This window comes from Emys orbicularis, chromosome 11, assembly GCF_028017835.1.
Source record: "Emys orbicularis isolate rEmyOrb1 chromosome 11, rEmyOrb1.hap1, whole genome shotgun sequence".
NCBI classification, from domain to species: domain Eukaryota; kingdom Metazoa; phylum Chordata; order Testudines; family Emydidae; genus Emys; species Emys orbicularis.
This window is the reverse complement of record NC_088693.1, coordinates 45,115,218-45,128,872: the sequence shown is the minus strand read 5'-3', so window position 1 is coordinate 45,128,872 and position 13,655 is coordinate 45,115,218. Positions and strand designations below refer to the sequence as shown.

General features: G+C 40.8%; 1 protein-coding gene across 4 annotated transcripts in view; it reads left to right on the top strand.

The window, feature by feature from the left end:
* Positions 1-13,655, top strand: part of ZNF385B (zinc finger protein 385B) — a 230,306-nt gene that overhangs the window by 149,002 nt on the left and 67,649 nt on the right. The window lies entirely within an intron of this gene.

Sequence of the window (13,655 nt, the reverse complement as noted above, 5' to 3'; positions counted from 1 at the left end):
TTCTCTGCAGACTCTAATAATCAGTACATGAAGCCTGTCTTACAACACTGTGTATTGGTTACATCAAACATTAGATAACCCTTTTCAACTCTTATGATAGCTAATTTCAGACCTATGGAACAGTGACAGAAAGAAATTCAGTATTCATTTGTATATACCTTCCCTTTTAGCACATCCTGTTGCATGGTTCCTGATGCATGGTTACTGTCGAGGTTCCAACAAATACAAACTATTTACTTTTGGGGGATGTGGTTGGCATGTAAAAACAACACAATATACAGTTAGCAAGCAATAGTGGTCTTGTGTGAGTGTGTGCACGTGACATGCATGCATATACTATGAAATAGAAAGACCAAAGATGATTTTGGGAAAAAAATCATTTTCATATTAAAGATAATAGGCAAGCCTTCAGCTGATACAAATCAGCCTAAAACCATTGTAACCAATGGAGTTACTCAGACTTTCACTAATTGAATATGTGGCCTATCACTAAATGAAGAGAAGTGAAACTGAAATTGATGTTTAATCAGCCAAGGAGAAAAACAATTTCTCATTAACTCATATTTACTTTTGATTCATTTTCTGTTTACTGTGTTTTTTTTCCTGAAGAATTGCACCTCTATTTTCGCAATGCATTTGCAGTAAAATTACTGCAACATACAGTTAAATCATTGACAAAGCTGCTGTCCAAATTTTTTTGAGTAAAAATTTTTTTTTACAGTCTAATCTTTATTTTTAATTGCTCTTACTTCCTTAATTGCCCCATAATAGATTCTAAATATTATTAAAATCCCTATTGTTAATATCCTTTACAGTTCATTAAATTATTCTCATATGCTTATTGCATACAACTTAAAATTAATATTTTGTATGTTTGCTGAGCTTGTTTTTTTTCCATGTTCAGATAATTCCTCAGGGAATCAGTCTGTAAATAACAAGTTAATAGCGACAGAAAGGAGAATGGTTCAGGTCATTGTGTGAATAAATTCTGTCCAGTCAGTAAATATAGTTTGTTCACACATAAGGATTACATGAATTGTATAGCATCATAGTATTCACTGTAGTCAGAAAAAAATTGCATTATCAGCACCACCAGACAGTGCTTATTTGAACCACTGCCAAATGTTTCCTTTTGCAAACTTATCTTCCGTATGACGTGAAAACAGCAAGAGGATTTTTCCTCATGACTTGTAAATATATTCTGCAGAGAGGTCTTGTGTTGTGGTACATAGTGCTGGAGGGTGATTATGGAGTAGCATACCAGCAACTTCTTTCAAAGACCATTATAAGACATTTTGAATATTAATGTATTCATTGGAAAATACACACAAGATGTATGTGTGCATATGCAAAAAAGCATTCCAGATGTGCTTAAGGTGTGAGGGAGCCAAAAACAAAAATGGTACTGCAAATGAGGGCATATCATTCTCCAATATACAATAATTGCGATATGTTCTGTTCTAAGGTACTTAAGCATCTTATTTGTTTTTCTTTGTTTAATGCTGCTGTACGTTAGCCAGACTCTTTAACTGAACTTTTTCTCTGAGGATCCTGCAAATGTCAAGCCTATCAGTATGCATTATTTATTACCATTATTATTGACCATTTAAATTGCAGTAGTATCTGGAGGCCAGTCTGACTGAACATGTTGACTGTTTTTGCCTACACCTATTTCTTTACACTTACCCAAGCTAACTTCCATCTGCCTCGTTCCCCATCCAGTGTTTAAACCCACCTGGAGACACCCACAATTCTGTGGTATTTAGTAACCAAAAGAGCAGCAAACTTCAACTACTTGCTGTCTACTTTCTCCCTTGAAATCACTGATAACTATATTAAATAGCACTGGTACATGTCACAGACACACGACATTTTAACCTCCATTCTCTGAGAAGCAGTAGTTTACTTTTACTCCCTTTTTAATTCACAAGAATTTGCCCCTCCTCCCCCATTATTTATTTTTCTTAATAGCCTTTTATGATGGGCTTTGTCATCTGCTAATGGGCACAATGATCCCTGACTGTCTTGTATTCATTCTTATTAACTAAACATATGTACTGCAAATATATATTTTACATCATGATAATATGAGTGATGGCTTTAGGACCAAACCCTGTTGTTTTTCTCTGTCATCGTAAGCCTGAGCAAATGGTGTGTAGGGCGGGGTGGGAGAGGGGGTGTATGTGAAATCTGACCACTCTCAAACATTGCAAAATTTAGGTAGACAAAAGGGAACCCAAATGAATACATAATGTATGTAAGATCTAGGTCACCTATGTCTGGGCCTGAAGGAAGCCATACAATTAAAAGGGCTTTGCATCACCTTCCCAAGTGCCAATAGCACATCATGGATTAACAGTATGCATTAGATATTGTAGGACCCTGTGAGTTTCCAGGCCTAGAAACCTACAGATTTCACCCATGAGAGTAATTAAAAGAAATTTAGGCCCTGATCTCACAATGAATTAGCATTAACCACTGTGAAGTCCAATTAACTTTGATGGGATAGATGTAAAGGCTGGATCAGGGTCTTCATTTATGTCTTCATACCTTTTTGAGGGTTGGAAAAGAACTCCTGAAAATGAAACATCATGGGATATACTTGTCTCTGTTTGTATTGAACTGCCAGTTCACTAAATGTTTTCTAAAACTTGACATAGGTAGAGACGATTTCTGGCTTGTTAATTGTAATGATTCAACAAGAAAAGAACTTCTGCTTTACGTTTGATGATGCAGCAAGTATCAGGGCAAGAAAATAGAATGACGATAAATGGTAGTAAATGGAAAATGTCTTAAAAGGAACATCCCTGAGAGAGCACGTTATTTCCTGAAGAGCATAGTATTTCCAGAAGAATTCTCTCCTTTATTTATGGAAGTATATATAAAACTAGGTTAGACCCTTTTGGAAATAGTTAATCTTGACAGTTTTTAATATTGAAAACATCTGTGATACTACAGATGTAACATAAGTATTCTCACTTCATTTGCTAAAATATGCTGTTTTCTGATTAGTTGTTTCTCTGCTTGCATGGGTTATTTTTAAGTGTAATATACATTTTCTGCACTGATTTGATTTTTTTTAAAGTGTGTTTATTTTCCTGACTGAATTGTTTGTGTGGCTCAATAAGAAGTTTTAGAATATGTGGTGGCTCTGGATTTTAATTACTCGTATATTCTATCTACGAGGGGGTAAATTCAGCCCACCATTGGCCTTATATTTAAAATGTAATTGAAATCAAATTGCTGCCTCCCTGTGTGGGTGCAGTAGATGGGGGACAAAAATGGACGGCTATTTATGTGATAGTTATGTAAGGAGGAGCCTTCGTTTAGTTGCTGCTGTTCAGGGTGCTAAGGGGGAAGCTAGCCAATGCAGACAGCACTAACAAGGCCAGCAAATGCGTGTCCGGGCAAAGTGCATGGAAAGTGTCAGAGTAGGCATGGCCCTGCCAGGACCTGGACCTTGATTGCAGAGTACCCCTTTAACAGAAGTGTAGCAACTGTCACCTCAAGTGTGCTTCCCCAGTCAGCCTTCAGAGATTGTTTGCCCTCCTATTGAATCGAAATAATGACTTAAAAGACCTTTGCTCAGCTACTGATCTTCGCTGTACTGCACAGCTCTAACCCATCCATAGCAGAACCCTATATGCACAACTTGGGCTGGATCCTCAGCTGGTGTAAATTGACACATGGATCTGAGGATCTAGCCCTTTGTATGTAAGATGTGGCATTTTATGAGTTGTATACCCAATTTACAGGTAACATACTGTACAAAAATGTGCTTATTAATCTGGGTTCATTTTTAGCCTGCAAAAAATTGTATGTTTAGAAATCATTAAAACCTTCCAAAATTGGTTAAGTAATTGATTCTAGACAAGTATATTTTTAGACATCTACTGTTAAAACAATAGGGTAGATCACCCATCACCTACAAGCATGTCAGCTGAAGTTATCTCTGAAGGAAATGTATTATTACATTAAAAAAAAACACTAAGATAAAAACGTTAAGGTTGCAAAGACAAGCACTCAAAAGTTAGGAAATGTCATAATTAAGGATGCCTGTGCAACCTTAATTTGGCCCCTTATGCATATGCATTATGATACAGTCTTATATAATCACTGCCTCATTCACCACACAACTTCTAGCTCCTGCAACAAATAAGGCAAGGATCCTACAGACAACAGCCTCTTTCAGCACCCAGCTATGATTAATTGCCTGATCACCATCCATTCTGTGTACCGAATGAGGCTGTGGTCTTGCAGAAAAAATAGTTTGTGATCAGGTAGCAAAAAGTGTAGCACAATGCATATGCACAAGGTTATAACTAGCTGGGAAATAGAATTTCAGTTATACAATAAAATTCCATTCTTGGAAATTGCAGTTTTACCACAGAAAATTTTGATTTTGCAGGAAGTGAATTTTCAGTCAGAGAGTTCTCAACCAGCTCTAGTGACAAGCAATTGAAAATAGGATCTTTTATTAGAAAGTGTTGAGTAGCCTACCTTGTTGCTCGCAGTGCCATCTACAATGAGAGGTGTATGTTTTCCAAAAGACTAGAAGGTTTCTACTATCTCCTCAGAAGAGTGGATTTTGGAAGAGAGCAGCACTCCATGATGTAAATTTCTTCAAAATAATACAAGCAAATTGTCATTCTGTTACTGTGTAAAAGCAATATCAAACAGTTTCTGAGTATCATAATAGAAAATAATCAGCAATTCATATGCTTTCCTTCTGAGCTTGCCTTGGCCTCGGGGATAATCAAGCATTATAATCTCAGTGACAGCTTTCATATTAGTGAAATATTCCACATCTAACTAGATCCTGATTGATTTCTAAATGCCAACTCGCACCTTTATGTTTTGGAGAACTCGGAGGGTACCGTGGTCTAGTTATTGCTGCAATGCCTATTCCTCTTCAAGCAGGGCACATAGGCTGATTCTGTACTCATATATGGGTCCTCTCTCACAAACTGGACAGAGGCATCCATAGCTGTCAGTCCAGGTGAGCCAGGTTGGTGGGAGGGAATAGCTGCCTGATAACTTACTGTCAGAAGCCGCTGTCTCTGCTCTAGTCCTGGGCAGGCAGCTCAGGGCCCCTCACTCCAGACATGTCATGGAGTCACCAGGCCGATGCCCTGGAACTGCTCTGTATGAAGCCAGTCAGGACTCTGGTGTTGCATGCCGCCTCCTCTCTCTGAGCACGCTGTCTCCAGGGCAAGAAGCTTACACAGCTTCGGCCTTCCTGCATCTGACCTCGGAGCATTCAGCAACCCTTTTCACACCGTGCGTTTCCTGCAATGAGTTTGCCTGGGTGGGGCTCCTGGGGAAGCCAAACAGCCCTGCAACTCAACTCCGCAGTCAGGCGTGATTTTCAGCCAGTGTGTGAAACAGAAGGTTTATTAGTTGACAGGAACACAGGGTAGAACAGAACTTGTTAGCACAGAAATCAGTGACTTTCAGCCAAGTCCATCTTGGGGGAACCCCGGCCCACACGCCCTGGACTCCCCAACTCCTTGAGTCCCCCACAGCAGACTAAACTTGACCCTGCTGCCTTGCCTCCAACACGCCCATTGCTCCTCCTCCAGTCTTTGTGTCGCTTTCCTGGGCAACGTGTCACCTGGTTGCATCCCCCTCCTGGTACTCAGGTTACGAAGGGCACCATCCATAGCTTACATGCAGGCAGCTGGAGCAGCCTCACAGACCGCCGAGAGTCTCAGCAAAAGTCACACACCCTTATCCCCACCACCTTGGCACTGGTGCAAGACACAGGGAAACTGAGGCACGCAGTGTTCATGCAAAACAGTAAGACTCTCATACACCCACATACAACATAACAAGAGGAAAACCTCACTTTGTCACACACGACTATATCCAGGAGAGTTCATTGCTCTTCCTGTTTCTCCTTTTCAGTTTTTGTTCCTTATATTTTTGTTTTCTGCTCCTCCTTTGCCTTCTCTTCTCCCCCACGGATCAGATTTGTTCTCCTGTAGGGAGTCCTGTGATGAGCAGATTCAAGATGGGAGCCTAGCAGGACAGCTCCCAGTGAGCTCCCTCTCCCACTCAGACTTGCAAGTGTCTGCTTACAGGTGCACTCGGATGACAGGGCTCTGCTGCAGCAGGAGAAGCCTGTCCTTTCCCCAACAGGGGCTGAATTGCAGCTACTTAAGAAATGGGGTGGGGAAGATGAGGGTGTCTGCTACAGTTCCAGAACATGCTCTGGAGCAGGAGTTCAGCAGTAGCAGCACCGTAGGGAGCAGGAACAGCACTGGAGCAACAGCAGCCTCCTCCAGTTCCCATAAGAAAAGAGTAGGCCAGTGCATCCTCCCTTCTTTATATCTGCACTATGTAACCTGCCCAGCTGCTTTGAGCCTCCCTTATCTGAAGTGCTGGGCTGACTGCTGCCCCCCCCCCCCCAGCATACTACCCCAGAGATCAGTGTGTGCCTGGGAAGAGCTGCCCCCAAAGCCCTATCTACCAGCAGCTAATTGAACAAGCTCCCCACAATGTGCCCACAAGGAAAACCATAATAAAGAGTTTATAAGCTGCCTTAGGAACCAATGGTGAGCTGCATCAGGAAGCTTCCCCAGGCATGCTGCTGCCATGCTTCCACACTTACCTGGGGAAGGGACTGTAACATACCAATGCAACCCAAAAAGAGGGAGTGATGCTGGGTAACAAGGAGCGTGTAGCTCCTGTGGCTCTCCGCAGCAAGTCCAGAGTGTGTGAGTGTGTGTGTTCCAGCGTTGCCAGCTCTCAGGATTTTATTGCAAGTCTCCCACTATTTGGTATTTTTCTTAAAGCCCCAGGCCTTGGAGACATGAACATCTCAGCTTTCACGTATCCTCTCCTCACGCACACAGCCACACTATTGCACTAAGTACAGCCAATGCAGAGGGCAGCAGCAGTCCCTGATTGCCACATAGTAATTTACCACAAAACAAATCAATAGGCAAGAAGACAGAATAGTAACATTGTCAACCACAGGGTTAAAAAAAATCACTAGTTGGGTCCCAAAAATCAAGAGACAACAAAATAGTACATTTTTGGACTTTTTATTTGCCTCTTGGTTTTTGTGCCATTAGGGTTTACCTTTCCCCAATTTTATCCAAAATTAAGAGGGGTAGAAATGGGGGGAGGGGGTAAATGAAAGCTGAGATTCTATCCGACTCCAAGAGGTGGGGCTTTACAAAAAACACCAAATATTGGAAGACTTGCAATAAAATCATGAGTTGGCGATGCTGGAACACAGTTAAAATTAGTGAATGGAGATCAGGCTGTTATGTTTTATGTGAACCAGACACTTTGCCAATGGGTTTCACAGCTATTTGCTGACAGCAAAGAGAAGTATAGACTCAGGACTCCTAGATTAAATTCCAGGTTCCATAAGGAAATGTGCTTTAGTAGTAATGGACACTTCTGCCACTGTCCTGCAGTAAGTTTGTCTCTGTCCACCTCCCCTCCCATCTGCCCCCAACCTCCCTTGCTCCTATCCTCCCCGTCCCTATGTGCTTCTTTCTGTCCTCGGGATTCTGCAACCTCTTTCCCTATGTCCTCGCCTTTCTGTATGCTAAGTCAATCTACTTCCTCCTTCTGGTCACAGCTTAGATGCCAGCAGGTTAGGCACATGAAAGACAGTCTCCCTGTTTTCAGTTGAGCACAACAGGAGCTTAGAGTAACAATTGCAGGGAAAGTCCTGCTCAGCATGTAGGAGCTGGAGTTTGCTTACTACAAATACTCTTCAAAGAATTTAGCAGCAAAACTAACAAGTCTCTACTGAGCATGTAAGAACTGAGATTTTTTTCAAGAGCCAAATTTGGGCAGTTTTTCATGGGCACAGCAAAAGGCATATCCCTGACACCAGGGTGATCTCCCTGCCAAATTTCAAGTCCATGCATCGCAGCAAAATACTTACAACCAATTTGCTAACATGGGCAAAACAAAGCGTTTTCCCCTAATCTTGTTCTTGGAAATAGTTGAATCATTTTTGCTGAAGCTTTCTAGAAGCATTCAGCCTGAGGCACACACCTGACAAAGAAAATTTCAGGACAAACAATTAAAGTTTTACAAAATTATTATCAACTGAAAACAGGGTCTTATAACAGGAACTGCTGGACAGTCATAACTATAGGTGTTGAAACTTGCACCACTTGTAAATATACATACACACATGGGTTGGCAAACTCCTATTAGGACTCTCTTTAGAGAGCTACTCTTTGTTAGGTCATAGACTCTAGAAATGGGGGGGGGGAGAGAACTCTCTAAAGTCTTCTAATCCATTTTGTTGCCAATGCAAGAAAGATCCTAGCTAACCTAATTTGAACTATATTTAGAGGGAAATCTCCCTATATGTGTGTAATTGTTTAAATATTTCAATAGTTCTGGAAGTTAATGGGTAGGCCCCTGTAGCAATCTTTGACCAATTATCAAGAGGGGACCATACCTACAAGTAGGGAATCAGCTGAATGTCTTTCTCTTAGAAAAGACAGGTTAGACAACCTTTTTCTAGTCTAATGCCTAGACTTGAGGTTTGAGATGCAAATTTTCAAAAACTACTTCTAATTTTGTGCACAAATCAAGCAATTAGCTGTCTACCTAATTTCATATAAAAATGCTATGTGTATGCAAGAATTTTGTCACTTGCTCTAAGTGCAAATAAAAGGCCACATTCAGTCCTCAGAAAATCTGTTTCTTAACCTTTTCTATGTATTATTGCAAAATGTTTGAAACCAATTTCTTCGACACTTTAGCAGTTCATTTCTTTTATAGGTCAGCACAGGGAAAAGCCAAGAAATCTTTATCTTGGTGGAAGTGCTTTCCTTTTATTAGAGGTACAAGCTTGTTTAGAGAAACAAGAAAGCTATTTAAAAAGAGAAGTTTGTTAGCTATAAATATTTTAGGTATTAGAACATTGAAGGATGTTTTGCAAATACAGTATGAGAAAAACAACTCTTCTCGCAGCTCATATTAGCAAAATATAGCCTAGAACAAGATGGCCGCATATGCAGCACCATGTTAGTTTCAGTGATAACTCTTGTACAGTAGGCTCTTAGAAAAATCTAAATTCTCAATGTGTGTCCGTCTAATAGAAAAAGAAGTCTTAAAGAATTCTCTTCACATCCATGCTGGTTTTATACTAGTGGCTTTACCCAACCCTTACTCAGAGCTATGGTGTCAAGTATCAAGTGGTAGCCGTGTTAGTCTGTATCTACAAAAACAATAAGGAGTCTGGTGGCACCTTAAAGACTAACAGATTTATTTGGGCATAAGCTTTCGTGGATAAAAACCTCACTTCTTCAGATGCATACAAGAAGTGAGGTTTTTACCCATGAAAGCTTATGCCCAAATAAATCTGTTAGTCTTTAAGGTGCCACCAGACTCCTTATTGTTTTTTCAGAGTTATGGTGTATTCTTCCATGCAAATAGCCAGGAATGAATTTTTATTCTGCCAGAATATTGCACCCGGTAATCCAGGCTCCTGACACTTTTTCAAACTGGGTGAGTACAATGTATAATCTACAGGGGGTTGACAGTGAAGGTCACTGTGACAGTGTGGACTAGGTCTGGAGGTCCCCTGCTGGAGGCCTCATGGCTCTGCCTGACCCTGTCCCAGAAAAGAGTGGAGTAGAAGTCCTCCAGGTGGGCCAGAGTGGCTGCATGGGAAACAGCCAATCAGAGGAGCTGCTGGAGTGGCCAATCCGGGACCAGAAGGGCCATATAAAAAGAAGCAGCAGAGGCAGAGCAGTCAGTTGCTGCCTGGAGCTAGAAGAGGAAATATCGGGTGCCTGGATGGTTGGAAGAGCAGCACGACCATGGACAGCTCAGTGCAGGCAGGACTGTGTCCAGAGAGGGCTGCTGAAGACCAGGGGAGCTAAGAAGGAGCTCCGGGCTAGCTGTGGGGCTGAGCAAAGACTGAGCCAAGAGCCTAGCCAGACCAAGTGAGGGTACCATGATGGGCCCTGCTGGTCTGGTTAAAGGCTGAGCCCATTTAGGGCTGCTGAAAAGGGGACACACAACTGAGGGTACCACCATGGATCCCTGTTGGACTGTTACAGGAGAGCAGTGTCTCTAGGGAGGAAGCCTTGGCGGGAATGTAAAGACTGTATACCCTGGAAGGGTTTGTTTTTGTTCCACCTGCAGACAGCTCCGGTCACTGAAGATGTGCTGAAGAAACCATCGGCCAGAGGGGCACTCGCAAGAGGCAAGTGCCACCCTGTTCCAACCAAGAACTAAGAAATAACAGGCTTACACCTGACCAGAACGTGGGGTGCTCTTGTGAGGCAGGAGAGCCCCTAGTAGATCCCAGATTTCCATATTCTTGTGAGGCAGGCTCACATCAACCAGGAGGTGGCGCTCGTGAGGCGGGTGCTGACCCTGTTATAGTCGCACACAAATTGCAGCTGGTAAGGAGAAGCTTCTACTTTTCTATTGAGACTTTTGTCCTTATCTTCTCAATTCATGTGCAAGACCTATTCTTTCTTTAAGTGTCAGGTTAGATCTGATTAATCATGAAGAAATCCTTCATTGATTCCCTTCCACACTTTACTTTTACCAGAAGTTCTTCAAAGGATATTGGTTAATGTGTTTTTTCTGATCAAAAGGCTATTGATTTTTAAGTCAAGAAAACACATTGCTCCCTTAGTTGATTACAAGGAGCGGATGACAGTTATCAACTGGCATACCAATGGCAGACTCAGCTCTGGTCTGCCTTTCATCTCTATATTTGGGATTTTGCAACATGGCTATAATAAAAATGTGGTCTAGTGAGTATATTGTTTCTAGGGCTGTCAATTAATCACAGTTAACTCATGCGATTAATCACGATTACTTTTTTTTGAGTTAATCGCATTTAAAACAATAGAATACCAATTAAAATGTATTAAATATTTTTGAATGTTTTTCTACATTTTCAATATTGATTTCAATTACAACACAGAATACAAAGTGCACAGTGCTCACTTTATATTATTATTTTTGATTACAAATATATGCACTGTAAAAATGATAAAAGAAATACTATTTTTCAGTTAACCTCATACAAGTACTGAAGTGCAATCTCTTTATCGTGAAAGTGTAACTTACAAATGCAGATTTTTTTTTTTTGGTTACATAACTGCACTCAAAAACATAACAGTGTAAAACTTTAGAGCCTACAAGTCCGCTCAGTCCTACTTCTTATTCTACCAGTCACTAAGACAAACAAGTTCCTTTACATTGACAGGAGATACTGCTGCCTGTTTCTTATTTACAATGTCACCTGAAAGTGAGAACAGGCATTCACGTGGCACTTTTGTAGCCGGCATTGCAAGGTATTTACATGCCAGTTATGCTAAACACTCGTGTGCCCCTTCATGCTTTGGCCACCATTCCAGAGGATATGTTTCCATGCTGATGATGCTCGTTAAAAAATAATGCATCAATTAAATTTGTGACTGTACTCCTTGTGGGGAGAATTGTATGTGCCCTGCTCTGTTTTACCCACATTTTGCATATATTTCATGTTATAGCAGTCTCAGATGATGACCCAGCACATATTCGTTTTAAGAACACTTTCACTGCAGATTTGACAAAATGCAAAGAAGGTAGCAATATGAGATTTCTAAAAATAGCTACAGCACTCAACCCAAGGTTTAAGTATCTGAAGTGCCGTCCAAAATCTGAGAGGGACGTGGTGTGGAGCATGCTTTTAGAAGTCTTAAAAGAGCAACACTCTGATGCGGAAACTACAGAACTCAAACCACCAAAAAAGAAAATCAATCTTCTGCTGGTGGCATCTGACTCAGATGATGAAAATGAACATGCGTCAGTCTGCAATGCTTTGGATCATTATCAAGAAAAACCCATCATCAGCATGGAAGCATGTCCTCTGGAATGGTGGTGGAAGCATGAAGGGACATATGAATCTTTAGCGCATCTAGCCCGTAAATATCTTGCAACGCCAGTTACAACAGTGCCAGGTGAACGCCTGTTCTCACTTTCAGGTGACATTGTAAACAAGAAGCAAGCAGCATTATCTCCTGCAAATTGTAACCAACCTTGTTTGTCTGAGTGATTGGCTGACCAAGAAGTAAGACTGAGTGGACTTGTAGGCAATAAAGTTTTACATTGTTTCATTTTTGAATTCAGTTATTTTGTACATAGTTCTACATCTGTAGGTTCAACTTTCATGATAAAGAGATTGCACTACAGTACTTGTATGAGGAGAATTGAAAAATACAATTTTTTAGTTTTTTACAGTGCCAATATTTGTAATAAAAAATAAATATCAAGTGAGCACTGTACACTTGGTATTCTGTATTGTAATTGAAATTAACATATTTGAAAATGTAGTAAACATCCAAAAATATTTAAAATAAATGGTATTCTATTGTTTAACAGTGCAATTAATCACGATTAATTTTTTTAATCACTTGACAGCCCTACTTGTTTCCTCTCTCTAGCTATTGTATTTTATATGTATATGAAAAGTAGCAGTGTTAGAGTTGGCCAGTAAAGATTAGGCTTCTCATGTCTTTTTCCTTCCCCACATACTTGGCCCAGCCTAAATTCTTTTGTACGGCTCAGCATCACAAAGGGGACTTAAAGCTGCTTTGGTGGGGATGCTGGGAATTTCCATATCATCCAGAGATGGCATAAAGTCTGTACTTCCCACACCCTCTATCCTTCATACCATGAGCATTCTGGGGGTGAGAGGGGATTCCTCCAGCTAGCACAATTTAGAGCAGCCCTCTTCTAGGGAAAGGGATTGTTCAATCCCCAGCCAGTTCCAAGTTCAGGGGAGATGAAAAGGGGGCTTAGAGCCACATTTGCTTCCCCTCACATCAGCATTTTTTCATGTAGATTTTCTTGTCTCATTCTAACAGACTCACTGTAACCAGAATAACTCTGCTTTCAGTGTATGTTAAACATTTAATATAAAGAGACACATTTTGAGTAAGAATTTGACTTCTTGCACGTCTTAGAAACAGTAACATGATTTCATTCCCCCTCCCACCCCCACCCCCACCCCAGATCTGGAGGCAAAAATAGGTGTGTTTTTTCCAAATGTGAGCAGATTTTGAGTAACAGCGTCAGTAATAATAAATAACAGTTACATAACATCTTCATCAGAGGATCATAAAGTGCTTTAAACACTTTAAATAGCCTTCTCAACATCTCTGTGAGGTTGTAAATACTATAACCCTCACTTTACAGATGAGTAATACAAAGCATAGAGTTTAAGTGACTTGCCTAAGGTTAAATGGTGAGTCAGTAGAGCCCCTAGTAGATCCCAGATTTCCATATTCCCAAACTTATGCTCACCATTAGAGCTTCCTCCCTTGAATTTCTGACTTGTCTTTACTAGTTTGCATTTCACAGTCCTGTATATTTTCCATACAGACACTAATGTAATAGCAGTGGTGTACGCTGGCTGAGCTAAAAGAGAAGCTGTTAACTTAATACTCTCAAGCTGGATTCCATTTCCAATAAAAAGGAAACTTTTAGTCTCAAATTCACCAATTTCTTTCTCTCTCTCTGGGTGAAATCTCTTTTGTCAGTGCACTTATCCTGAAGTGTCTTCAGCATCTTTTAGGTTGTTTACATCAGCTTCAAACCAGCAGTCTTATCTGAAATGTAACATTTCCTGCCATAAGGGGAACCTGTCATGTAAACAGTTCAGG